This window comes from Anabrus simplex, chromosome 1 (assembly GCF_040414725.1).
Source record: "Anabrus simplex isolate iqAnaSimp1 chromosome 1, ASM4041472v1, whole genome shotgun sequence".
Lineage (NCBI taxonomy): Eukaryota > Metazoa > Arthropoda > Insecta > Orthoptera > Tettigoniidae > Anabrus > Anabrus simplex.
Genome location: NC_090265.1, coordinates 1,795,097,733 through 1,795,112,346, shown reverse-complemented (window position 1 = coordinate 1,795,112,346; position 14,614 = coordinate 1,795,097,733).

Here is a 14,614-nt window from a genome sequence, read left to right as displayed (position 1 = left end):
AGCTCGGAACATACCACTTAGTCGAGCAGCTCTTCTTCTTTCTCTCAATTCTTCCCAACCCAAACATTGCAACATTTTTGTAATGCTACTCTTTTGTCGGAAATCACCCAGAACAAATCGAGCTGCGTTTCTTTGGATTTTTTCCAGTTCTTGAATCAGGTAATCCTGGTGAGGGTCCCATACACTGGAACCATACTCTAGTTGGGGTCTTACCAGAGACTTATATGCCCTCTCCTTTACATCCTTACTACAACCCCTAAACACCCTCATAACCATGTGCAGAAATCTGTACCCTTTATTTACAATCCCATTTATGTGATTACCCCAATGAAGATCTTTCCTTATATTAACACCGAGATACTTACAATGATCCCCAAAAGAAACTTTCACCCCATCAACGCAGTAATTAAAACTGAGAGGACTTTTCCTATTTGTGAAACTCACAACCTGACTTTTAACCCGTTTATCATCATACCATTGCCTGCTGTCCATCTCACAACATTTTCGAGGACACGCTGCAGTTGCTCACAATCTTGTAACTTATTTATCACTCTATAGAGAATAACATCATCCGCAAAAAGCCTTACCTCCGATTCCACTCCTTTACTCATATCATTTATATATACACTGACTGACAGAGCAAATGCAACACCAAGAAGGAGTGGTCAGAACTTTATGCCAATTGCAGGGTAGACTGACGTCACTGAGGTATGCTCATGATATGAAATGCGCCGCTGTGCTGCGCACGTAGCGAACGATAAATGGGACACGGCGTTGGCGAATGGCCCACTTCGTACCGTGATTTCTCAGCCGACAGTCATTGTAGAACGTGTTGTCGTGTGCCACAGGACACGTGTATAGCTAAGAATGCCAGGCCGCCGTCAACGGAGGCATTTCCAGCAGACAGACGACTTTACGAGGGGTATGGTGATCGGGCTGAGAAGGGCAGGTTGGTCGCTTCGTCAAATCGCAGCCGATACCCATAGAGATGTGTCCACGGTGCAGCGCCTGTGGCGAAGATGGTTGGCGCAGGGACATGTGGCACGTGCGAGGGGTCCAGGCGCAGCCCGAGTGACGTCAGCACGCGAGGATCGGCGCATCCGCCGCCAAGCGGTGGCAGCCCCGCACGCCACGTCAACCGCCATTCTTCAGCATGTGCAAGACACCCTGGCTCTTCCAATATCGACCAGAACAATTTCCCGTCGATTGGTTGAAGGAGGCCTGCACTCCCGGCGTCCGCTCAGAAGACTACCATTGACTCCACAGCATAGACGTGCACGCCTGGCATGGTGCCGGGCTAGAGCGTCTTGGATGAGGGAATGGCGGAACGTCGTGTTCTCCGATGAGTCACGCTTCTGTTCTGTCAGTGATAGTCACCGCAGACGAGTGTGGCGTCGGCGTGGAGAAAGGTCAAATCCGGCAGTAACTGTGGAGCGCAATACCGCTAGACAACGCAGCATCATGGTTTGGGGCGCTATTGCGTATGATTCCACGTCACCTCTAGTGCGTATTCAAGGCACGTTAAATGCCCACCGCTACGTGCAGCATGTGCTGCGGCCGGTGGCACTCCCGTACCTTCAGGGGCTGCCCAATGCTCTGTTTCAGCAGGATAATGCCCGCCCACACACTGCTCGCATCTCCCAACAGGCTCTACGAGGTATACAGATGCTTCCGTGGCCAGCGTACTCTCCGGATCTCTCACCAATCGAACACGTGTGGGATCTCATTGGACGCCGTTTGCAAACTCTGCCCCAGCCTCGTACGGACGACCAACTGTGGCAAATGGTTGACAGAGAATGGAGAACCATCCCTCAGGACACCATCCGCACTCTTATTGACTCTGTATCTCGACGTGTTTTTGCGTGCATCGCCGCTCGCGGTGGTCCTACATCCTACTGAGTCGATGCCGTGCGCATTGTGTAACCTGCATATTGGTTTGAAATAAACATCAATTATTCATCCGTGCCGTCTCTGTTTTTTCCCCAACTTTCATCCCTTTCGAACCACTCCTTCTTGGTGTTGCATTTGCTCTGTCAGTCAGTGTATATATATATATATATATATAAGAAAACATAAAGGTCCGATAATACTGCCTTGAGGAATTCCCCTCTTAATTATTACAGGGACAGATAAAGCTTCACCTGCTCTAATTCTCTGAGATCTATTGTCTAGAAATATAGCAACCCATTCAGTCACTCTTTTGTCTAGTCCAATTGCACTCATTTTTGCCAGTAGTCTCCCATGATCCACCCTATCAAATGCTTTAGACAGGTCAATCGCGATACAGTCCATTTGACCTCCAGAATCCAAGTTATCTGCTATATCTTGCTGGAATCCTACAAGTTGAGCTTCAGTGGAATAACCTTTCCTAAAACCGAATTGCCTTCTATCGAACCAGTTATTAATTTCGCAAACATGTGTAATATAATCAGAAAGAATGCCTTCCCAAAGCTTACATACAATGCATATCAAACTTACTGGCCTGTAATTTTCAGCTTTATGTCTATCACCCTTTCCTTTATACACAGGGGCTACTATAGCAACTCTCCATTCATCTGGTATAACTCCTCCGACCAAACAATAATCAAATAAGTACTTCAGATATGGTACTATATCCCAACCCATTGTCTTTAGTATATCCCCAGAAATCTGATCAATTCCAGCCGCTTTTCTAGTTTTCAACTTTTGTATCTTATTGTAAATGTCATTGTTATCCCTATGTAAATTTTATTACTTCTTTGGCCTTAGTCTCCTCCTCTATCTCGACATTTTCCTTGTAACCAACAATCTTTACATACTGCTGACTGAATACTTCTGCCTTTTGAAGATCCTCACATACACACTCCCCTTTTTCATTACTTATTCCTGGAATGTCCTTCTTGGAACCTGTTTCTGCCTTAAAATACCTATACATACCCTTCCATTTTTCACTAAAATTTGTATGACGGCCAATTATGCTTGCCATCATGTTATCCTTAGCTGCCTTCTTTGCTAGATTCAATTTAGCAAAGAAGGCAGCTAAGGATAACATGATGCAGTAGAGACAATACGGGACAGTCTGCTAGATATCGAGGGACAGCGATTATACCTCTGTCTAGCGGAGTGACCTGGAGTTACTGACTCTGTCATAAAAGCACGTGTATTTGTTCGTGAAGATATTGGTGTTATTTATGCGTTTGCAGTAAGTTAACATAAGTAAATAGTAGCGTGTATCACTTCTTTATATCTCCTCGCAACATGAGTGGGCGGTAATGTGCTGTGTTTGGCCTAAATAACTGTGAAGTGGACAAGGATTCGTGGTCTTTCTTCCGTTTCCGTTGTGACAAGAAAATGGAAGTAAATATTGTGTTTGTATACGTATTCTTCCAGTGACAAAGATATTTTAATAGTACTTCCTAAACTTCTGACCTGCGCGACCCATATTTTAACTGGCATAAAATGTAATAAGCATATTTTATTGTATAGTGCAGCAGTTAACCTTCAATACCGATGTGTTGTTGTAGGTGTGATCTGTGAGTTTTGAAATGTCAGAAATGTGACTTGAAAGAAGGACATTACGCTGAATAAGAATGATACGATCTGTTCAGATTGTTTTCAAGTCAGCGAATTTACAAATCTCAGACTATAAAGCGAAGAGCATGTTAAATTCTAATTATACGTAAATATTCCTCAAAACATAACTATTGATAGCATTTCATGCTTTTATTTTATGCCTCTTCTCAGATTAAAGCCGTAATGTGTACCAAATCACATCAAATGCTACGCCCCTTCCAAAAGTGGTTGTCCTTCCGGGAGAAAAAGACAGGATCTGTTTATTGACAAGTGTCTTAATGTGATGATACAATGTTTTTAAATGAGGGAGTAGACAAATGTAACCGGAAACGTTCAGACAAGAATGCCAAAGCGAAAACAAAGTAATGCACAAATAAAAGATCAAGTCCTCTCACAGCAGTGCATTTCACATCTTGATCATAAGTCTAATTTGTGTCTTTAAATAATGACCTGTTAAATAATATTCTTCTTTCATTTATCCAGAATTGCTTTAGCAATTTTGAATTTAATATCTTAATAACCCTTTATTTCTAGACGTAATTATTTATCCATTTCCGTATATGAATTTTAATTGATATTTGAATTTAGCGCGAATTTCCAGGCCACGCTACTAGGAGCACCACTTGCGAATTTTCTCCCGCTATAAGTGTCGTGTATTGTCTATGCTTTATTTGACCACAATCCCAGCGAAAATTGTGCATGTAAGCTGTGAAACCAAGACTGTGACAAATACCATCTAACACAGTACACGAGAAGAAAGATGCCATTAACTGAATACAGTAAGATGTAACTATTTTGTTTGGCCTTCTTATTAAATAGCTCCTTGAACCCACAATTGAGGCACAGTTATTCTTAACAGATCGATATATTCTCAGCACATCTACACTTGATCTTATTCAATGCACTTTAAAAATTAACCCGAACCATTAACCTGTGTAAAACGGGATTTTGTGCCTAAAACAGAAAGACAATGACAGAATGAGAGAAGGAAAGAAAAACAAAGAAGGAAAGAGAAAATCAAATCCAGTCTGACCACTTTTGGTAAGACGAGAACGTAGTTAAGATATCCTACTGACTTACACGCAACATATTTGAATTGATTATGTTAATTCCTTATGAAAGGAAATGTTCAGAATAAGACCATGATGCCGACAAATGGTTCGTTAAACAACACTTTTTGATATTTTTTGTCTATTTGTTAGCCCTTAACCCCGGAGGCTTGTTGGATGCTTTATACTGCTATACTATTATTATTATTATTATTATTATTATTATTATTATTATTATCATTATTATTATTATTATTATTATTATTATTATTATTATTATTTCTCCGGTAGGGTCTTCTAAGGACCATGTGCCAATTTCAATGCTTCATACTTTGTTCCTCTCCCAATGCTCCTTCATCTGATGACTATGCCTCCTTTCCCTCTCCTCGAACCATTTTTAGCCTGTTTTCTTTCCCTCCTGACTCTGGAATCCTTCAATTTTTAACACTGTCTTTCTAAAAAATCTCTCTCTCTCTCTGTGTGTTGCTGCTTCTTCTCTTATGTTGTTTCTTTCCAAATTGACTTCATGAATCCAGGTTGTTGATGATTTTTTGTTCCAAAGATATTTGAAGACCTGTTTGGTTAACCTGTTATCATCCATAAATGTCCAAAAAATATCAAACGACTCTTCAGAATTGTTTCTGGTATGTTTTCTATGTTCCGGTAAATTTCATCATTACTTCGATTTCCAGAGTTCTGTAGTTCCTAGCGGACCGAATAATTTCCTTATAATCTGTCTTTCCAGTTCTTCTGATTTATTCAGCTTGTAATGCAGTACTAGACATTCACACGTTCTCGTTTGACTTCTGTGTTGTGTTGTATTTTGAGGTTTTTAGATAAACACTTTTGGTTGTAGATATTCCTAGTTACACCGTATGCTCTTTCCATCTTGCGTATCCTTGTTCTACAGCGGACTTTTCCAAACTATTTTCTTGGATAGTTTCTCCCAAATATCTAAATTTCTTTACTTTCCTTATTTGACCAATTTCTGTTATTAGAAATTCTGAAGCATTTGTTTTATTCGTCATACACTGTTTACAGAAATTCTTAAACCTGTTCTATTCGCTATTGCTGCGTTTTTCAGGTTTTCTGAAAATATAGCAAAATCGTCTGCAAATGCTAGACAGTTTATTTGAACACCTCTGTTCTTTCTTTCCGCTGTTATTGGTTGTGTTCTTTCAGTTTTTGATTCCAAATGATAACTACTTTCGCCAGGGCGCAGTTGAATAGGAGTGGAGATAAACCATCACCTTCCCTTCTGAATGGTTTAGATATTTCACCCATAAACTTTACTTTTGATCAGGATCAGGTTTGTCAAATTGGTTTTAACTCCGGATTATTTTATCTAGAGTTTCCCTGCCAACAGAGTCAAAAGCCTTTTGAAAATCTATAAAATAATGTTGCTAATATGTCTTTGGAATGCCTTTGCTGGTGCACTATGTTTTCTCGTGCGGGCTACAATTAATTTGTTACTTTCATTGATCTGTCTCAGTCTCATCCTTGGCTTTGACACTGTGAAAGTAACTGAGGTATGAGTGATGCTAGTATTAAATTCCTCATGCAGCCAGTCCCTGTTATGGATGGTCTGGAAATATCACTCACAGGGTCGGTTGGTGCATGCATTTCAGTGGGCTTGCAGACTGATATGTAATAGCAACTTCTGGCTCGGCGAGGAAAGCAACGGGAAACTACCTTACTCCTCATTTCCCTAGTACGCCTCTTCAGTGACGCCTAAGCCATCTATGACAGCTGATGGCGGAACTGTTGAGGATCAAACCAGCCTTCGCGCTGAATACATACATGTCTTTGGAGTTCATTAATCTGTGACGGATTATGGACTTCAGGTGGAATGTCTTTTCAGAACAACATCTTCCCTTTCTACATCCACTCTGAAAATATCTTATAAGCCACTGGCAAATAGTTCGATAGTTGTTGACATCTTGCTTATTATTATTATTATTATTATTATTATTATTATTATTATTATTATTATTATTATTATTATTACGGAGTTTCCGTGGACCACAGAGGTGTGAGAAGGTGCGTGCGGGAATGGATGGACAGAGGAAAGATCAAAGTTTAATTTAAAACTCTAAACTTAGAAATTGTATTTCTTTCCTTCTTTTCTGAATTCAAATTATATGAACAACACCAAAATAATAGTTGGATAAACAAGTGAGCTTGTCAGCTCTAGTAACAATAATTATCTTAAAACAATCAGATACTCGATGATTTGGAGAACTTGCTACTGCAGTAGCTCCCAAGTTACATAGTTCAAAAAATAATCTTTGCTCCACACAATTACCCTCTAGGAGAGTAAGCTCCAAAATTTACAACATTCAAGCCTCTCCAAGGCACAATTTAAATTTTACATTAGATCAAATACAAACAGTTTTCAGTCCAAGTTACACAGAAATTGTTAAACTTTAACAGAGGCAATAAGTGCCCATTCTACTGTACATGGCCTTAGTGATCAAAAGAAAAGGTTTAAAATATCGGTCGTAAACTAAAAAATGCTAGGAGGCGAACAGTTGCACTCCTTTGAAATAGGCTACACTTGACAGCTTTTAAAAACCCTATATTTGCTTATGGCCCGAATTTACAGAGGCTAAGCCCATACTATAGAGGTGACTAGATGGATAAAAATATTAAGTTCCGAAAGAAGAGATGAATTTCAAATTTTATAAAATCATAGTCACCCGAATACCAAGTTGAAAGGGAATTAAAAGAGGGTTAACAATCTGTATTCCCTAAGTTAGAATAAAGTCCTTTGACTTGTTTGAAAAATAAAATTGAAACGATTGAGATTTATATGAATAAAAAAATTGACACCTTCCATTCAAGTTATCTTTCTGAGACTATTAAATGATTAAGAGATGCCTGCCATTACCTTGGCTTGCCATCTGCCTCCTCTACTAACGCACTCTAAACCTCTTAACTGGAGCAATGGAAAGACAACATGGCCCAAAAGGTGCCAGCTTTTATAGCGGAAAGGAAGATTCCAGAACTCTCCGGGCCAGAGCCATGTACACAAGCCAATTCCATTCGGCTGACTTAATAAATATCCCAAATTTGTGATTGGATGAAAATTTTCATGAAGAGGGAAGGTATAACATTGCTAGCAACCTAACAACGCAAAAAAGAATCTACAACATTACAGTGTAGCCAAGTGATAAATACCAAAATTCTCTTGGAAATTAATAGTCCATCCTCTCGCCAGAGGGGGCACTGAAGTCGACAGTAGAGATATCTGAAGATAAAGTTCGAAACTTCTTCAGCAGGACGGTTCACGGATCGTATTACTGATGGCCTTCCAAAAGGCGCTCAGTTTGAATATAGGGAGTGGGTGTACTACCAGTACAATTATTATTATTATTATTATTATTATTATTATTATTATTATTATTATTATTATTATTATTATTATTATTATTATTATTATTATTATTATTATTATTATTGATTATCCAAGCACAAATCCTATTTTACACATGGTATATTAGGGCTATAGATAACAAAACTACATTAATACATAAAATAAAAACAAAAACTTAAAAATTCTGACGACTCGTAAATAAAATGGAGAAATATAGAAAACGCGTTATAACAGCAACTATTTTAAATAAAGCATTAAAAGGTGTTTGATATTGTATATCACACATATTTGAGTGAATTACTAATACATATTTACTTCTTTCAAAAATGGGACAGGCAAATTAAAATAGTAAATTCGTGTGGCTATTTCTAGTCGAGTGCAAACCTTGTAAGGCAGACCCTGCGAAGAGGGTGGGCGTCATCTGCGTATTATTGTGGTGGAGGATAGTGTTATGTGTGGTGTGTGAGTTGCAGGGATGTTGGGGACAGCACAAACACCCAGCCCCCGGGCCATTGGAATTAACCAATTAAGGTTAAAATCTCCGACCAGGCCGGGAATCGAAACCGGGACTCTCTGAACCAAAGGCCAGCATGCTAACCATTTAGCCGTGGAGGGGGACAAAAATAAAAGATGATAAACAGTATGTGCATTTCACAGCTACAAAGTGTAGGTCTTGTAGATATTGATTCTAAACCTCTCAAATTATGATCGAAATTTTCCACGTCCTGACGCAAACGGTATTAAATTACAGCCCTATGTTGATCTACTTTTCAGTCTACCCTGAATCTACTGGGCGAGTTGGCTTTGCGGTTAGGGGCGCGGAGCTGTGAATTTGCATCTGGAAGAGAGTGGGTTCGAACCCCACTACCGGGCGAGTTGGCCGTGCGTGTAGAGGCGCGCGGCTGTGAGCTTGCATCCGGGAGATAGTAGGTTCGAATCCCACTATCGGCAGCCTTGAAAATGGTTTTCCGTGGTTTCCCATTTTCACACCAGGCAAATGCTGGGGCTGTACCTTAATTAAGGCCACGGCCACTTCCTTCCCACTCCAAGCCTTTTTTCTCCCAACGTCACCATAAGACCTCTTCTGTGTCGGTTCAACGTAAAGCCAGTTGTATAATAAGGAAAATATCCTGAATATTCGGAAAGAACAACTTCCTCGTAAACTAGCCTCCTGAGCTAGTTATACACAGATTATCCCATGTATTATCTGTATACGCTTTCAGTTACTTTTTGACAAATGACGTAGGGTACTTGTCATATATTAACAGCAATCGGATGTAAATTGTATTTGTCTTCAATTACATTCAAAGAAGCCTGAACCGCAAAACCGACGGCAATGCCACAATGTGGCCCCCAAGGCATGAATCGAAGTGGAGCATTTTGCCGTTGCTTTCCTCACATATTTTACGTACAGGTATATAAACATACATACATACATACGTTATCATTATAGACTGTTACGCCTTTCAGCGTTCAGTCTGCAAGCCTCTGTGAATTTACTGAACGTCGCCAATATCCTCGATTTGCAACTAGTGTTGTGGCCTCATTTAGTTCTATACCTCTTATCTTTAAATCATTAGAAACTGAGTCTAACCATCGTCGTCTTGGTCTACCTCTACTTCTCTTACCCTCCATAGCAGAGTCCATTATTCTCCTAGGTAACCTATCCTCCTCCATTCGCCCCATATGACCCCACCACAGAAGCCGGTTTATGCATACAGCTTCATCCATCGCGTTCATTCCTAAATTAGCCTTTAACTCCTCATTCCGAGTACCCTCCTGCCATTGTTCCCACCTGTTTGTACCAGCAATCATTCTTGCTACTTTCATGTCTGTTACTTCTAACTTATGAATAAGATATCCTGAGTCCACCCAGCTTTCACTCCCGTAAAGCAATGTTGGTCTGAAAACAGACCAATGTAAAGATAGTTTCGTCTGGGAGCTGACTTCCTTCTTACAGAATACTGCTGATTGCAACTGCGAGCTCACTGCATTAGCTTTACTACACCTTGATTCAATCTCACTTACTCTATTACCATCCTGGGAGAACACACAATCTAAATACTTCAAATTATCGACCTGTTCTAGCTTTGTATCACCAATCCGACATTCAATTCTGTTGAATTTCTTACCTACTGACATCAATTTAGTCTTCGAGAGGCTAATTTTCATACCATACTCATTGCACCTAGTTTCAAGTGCCAAGATATTAGACTGCAGGCTTTCGGCACAGTCTGCCATTAAGACCAAGTCGTCAGCATAGGCCAAACTGCTTACTACATTTCCATCTAACTGAATCCCTCCCTGTCATTTTATACCTTTCAGCAGATGATCCATGTAAACTACGAACAGCAAAGGTGAAAGATTACAGCCTTGTCTAACCCCTGTAAATACCCTGAACCAAGAACTCATTCTGCCATCAATTCTCACTGAAGCCCAATTGTCAACATAAATGTCTTTGATTGTTTTTAATGGCGAACATCTTTTCCCTCGGTACCCTGTAATATGCTTTCTCTAGATCTACGAAACATAAACACAACTGCCTATTCCTCTCGTAGCATTTTCCAGTTACCTCGCGCATACTGAAAATCTGATCCTGACAGCCTCTCTGTGGTCTGAAACCACACTGGTTTTCATTCAACTTCCTCTCAACGACTGATCGCACCCTCCCTTCCCAGATGCCAGTGAATACTTTGCCCGGTATACTGATCAATGAGATACCTCGATAGTTGTTGCAACCCTTCCTGTTCCCTTGCTTATAGATAGGTGCAATTACTGCTTTTGTCCAATCCTGAAGGTACCTTACCAACATTCCATGCTAATCTTACTACTCTATGAAGCCATTTTATCCCTGCCTTTCCACTATACTTCACCATTTCAGGTCTAATTTCATCTATTCCTGCTGCCTTATGACAATGGAGTTTATTTACCATCCTTTCCACTTCCTCAAGCGTAATTTCACCAACATCATTTTCCTCCTCCCCATGAGCTTGGCTGTTTGCAACACCACTAGGATGATTTCCTTTTACACTGAGAAGATGTTCAAAATATTCCCTCCACCTCTCCAATGATTCCCTGGGATCTATTATGAGTTCACCTGAATTACTCAAAACACTGTTCATTTCCTTTTTCCCTTCCTTCCTAAGATCCTTTATTACTATCCAGAAAGGTTTCCCTGCTGCTTGGCCTAGCCTTTCCAGATTATTGACAAAATCTTCCCATGATTTCTTTTTGGATTCAACAACTATTTGTTTCGCTCTGTTTCTTTCATCTACGTAGGAATATAAATGCAACCATTATAGTGGCAATTGACTCGTTAGTAAGCTATCGTGATGCAGCCGGAATAATACAAGAGGGATTTTAATAAAATATCACGAGCACTTCCTTTCAATTGTGAAATGGTCATTAAATGGGACTATTACTGCCTTCGGGACGCAAACCCAAATCACCTGCTCAGTAGAGGTTTGATTAAGAAACCTGAACTCTACAACTTTTCCCAAGCTTAAGAAATTTAGTCAGTGACTGACAAGGCAGGCGGAGCACTCTGCCAGGTGCATTCAAAGCAATTTTGTCCATTTCATGGATATGGATATAGGCAATACTTATAGGTACATAACGTAAAATAGAAAATCTCTGTATGGTACTATTTTTCTCGTTGTTTAAACTCGTACAAACTCACAAATAGGAAGAGTCCTCTCAGTTTTAATTTCTGCGTTGATGGGGTGAAAGTTCCTTTAGGGGATCATTGTAAGTATCTGGGTGTTAATATAAGGAAAGTTCTTCATTGGGTTAATCACATACATGGGATTGTAAATAAAGGGTACACATTGTTATGAGGGTGTTTAGGGGTTGTAGTAAGGATGTAAAGGAGAGGGCATATAAGTCTCTAGTGAGACCCCAACTGGAGTATGGTTCCTGTGTGGGACCCTCACTAGGATTACCTGATTCAAGAACTGGAAAAAATCCAAAGAAAAGCAGCTCGATTTGTTCTGTTTTTTTTTTCTTTTTGCGACAAAATAGCGTTACAAAAATGTTGCAAAGTTTGGGCTGGGAAGAATTGGGAGAAAGAAGACGAGCTGCTCTACTAAGTGGTATGTTCCGAGCTGTCAGTGGAGAGATGGCGTGGAATGGCATTTGTAGACGAATACGTTTGAGTGGCGTCTTTAAAAGTAGGAAAGATGTCAATAGGCATCCAAAGTTACCTCACTATTCTCACTGGCTTGTTGCACCACGGCTTCTTTTTGCCTTACTTGGCATAAGCCTACTTATTCTTGGTCAGCCAGCCTTAAATGCAGTTCCCTTCATGTGCGAATTCAAGTAAATACATTCAATTACACCAGGTTTTCTTAACGTTTTATTAGCCAAGACCCGAAGTCAACCAGGCGACGATGGGTCTATTTTGAAGTTAAACAGTGATTAGGTAATAAATACGTACAAATTGTGTATTATTACACAGACTAGAGTTATAATGTGTTCTAATAAGCAATTATATAATGTAATCATAAACTAGAGACGTGAGTAGAATACCTTCTCTCCCAAACTGGGAATAAAGTATCCATTCATTGTGATCATCACTAAAACATGCAGCTATTTAAAGAAAACAGATATCCCAATTAATAAAACATTGACGTAAGAATGTAAGATTCAACTTACTTAGGTGCACTTAATATTCCAGAAATCACCGAGCCAGTTGGCCGCACGTATTGTGAGCTTCCGTATGGGAGATGGTGGGTTCGAATCCCACTGTCGGCTGCCCTCAAGATGGTTTTGCGTGGTTTCCCATTTTCGCACCAGGAAAATGCTCTGGCTTTACATTAATTAAGGTCCTTTTCTATTCCTACTCTTTTTCCATCCTTCCGTCGGCGTAAGCCTCCGATGTAATAATGTGACGTAAATTCTTTTCTTGTGAAAAATGAAAATGAGATTAAGTAGAAATTCTCTCTCTGTTTGTTTCACGATTTAATCCGGATGGTTTCATTATTTCCGCTATGTATCTGAAATTACTTACCTGAGGGATTTAGCCAAACTGAGTTACCATAAGTTGTTTGTCGAGGAGATCCTTCCTTCCTTGTGTCGGGTTTCCTCGTATGACTTTTAGAGCCAGGTTTTGGATGCAGTTGCATGAAGTTTTCCTCGGACTAAAATGCTTCTTGCCAATTGTTCGATAGAATTATCTGCTAAAGAGATAACTGATGATCATACGAGCCACATATGAAAGCTGAAAGAACACCGAGAAGTGTTCATCACACCCGGTCTTCACACCAACTACCGATGCTTTGGGATCGTTTATCGATACTGATAAATGTTAGACAATATAGCTCATTTCACCAGAAAAGAAATCATTGAACAGTAGGTTAAACTCGAAGCTGGCCTACAATATAATTGAGATGCCAGTACATATTTTGATCTTATTAGTACTTTTGATAATATTATTTCGTGTATACTCGTTAAGTAGTACCCCTACAAGTATTATAGTGTATTATAATGCAGCAGAACGCATCACACACATTGTCATTTGAAATATGGAGTACTCAGTGCTGCATATTTCAGTTTATGTCCTTAAAAGCTTGCTTCCTTTCCAGGGTCTGTGGTACAATATAATATTGAACTATCAAGCTATCGTATGTTTTGTACAAAGAGTCGCTTAGAACTAGGCGTAGCTATGTTAACGCACAAATGTATCGGCAATTTCCTTCATTTTCCTCATTTATTCCAGTTGCTACCAATTCATGTTTCTTCGCTTAACACCCGACCTTTCACTTACCCAGGTGCAGAACTGAATCACACAGGAACTCTTTTCCTTCTTTTATGTGTCAGTCATTTCAAATCTCCCTTTTCATCCTTACAATGTGTTCAACAACAGTTAGTGTTCCTGCAATAGGCATACATTTTTCTCAACGTTTTTTTCGCTGGTCCAGTGCATTGTTCGTAAAAGAGGATGGTGTTTATTTGCTTCTCATTGATCCTGACTCCTCTATGAACATCATCGATGGCAACTGGAAAAAATCCTTCAGGCAAACAACTCAATGTTGAAAACATCCTAGCGAAATGAGCTGCGAATTTTACGTATATAAAATATGAGATTATTTTCCTTATTTATTCCCAAAAATTACAATCCTTTTCTTAATCATCGTTATCCGGTCGATTAGATCACGGCCGACTGGATCCCTCGCTGCACTCCTTATATCGGCCTTGACAATCGCTTGTGACCCCAGCATAAAGCTGTAATAGCACGGCCAACTGGATCCCTCGCTGCACTCCTTATATCGGCCTTGAAAATCGCTTGTGAGCCCAGCATAAAGCTGTAATAGCACGGCCGACTGGATCCCTCGCTGCACTCCTTATATCGGCCTTGACAATCGCTTGTGAGCCCAGCATAAAGCTGTAATAGCACGGCCGACTGGATCCCTCGCTGCGCTCCTTATATCGGCCTTGACAATCGCTTGTGAGCCCAGCATAAAGCTGTAATAGCACGGCCGACTGGATCTCTCGCTGAGCTCCTTATATCGGCCTTGACAATCGCTTGTGAGCCCAGCATAAAGCTGTAATAGCACGGCCGACTGGATCCCTCGCTGCGCTCCTTATATCGGCCTTGACAATCGCTTGTGAGCCCAGCATAAAGCTGTAATAGCACGGC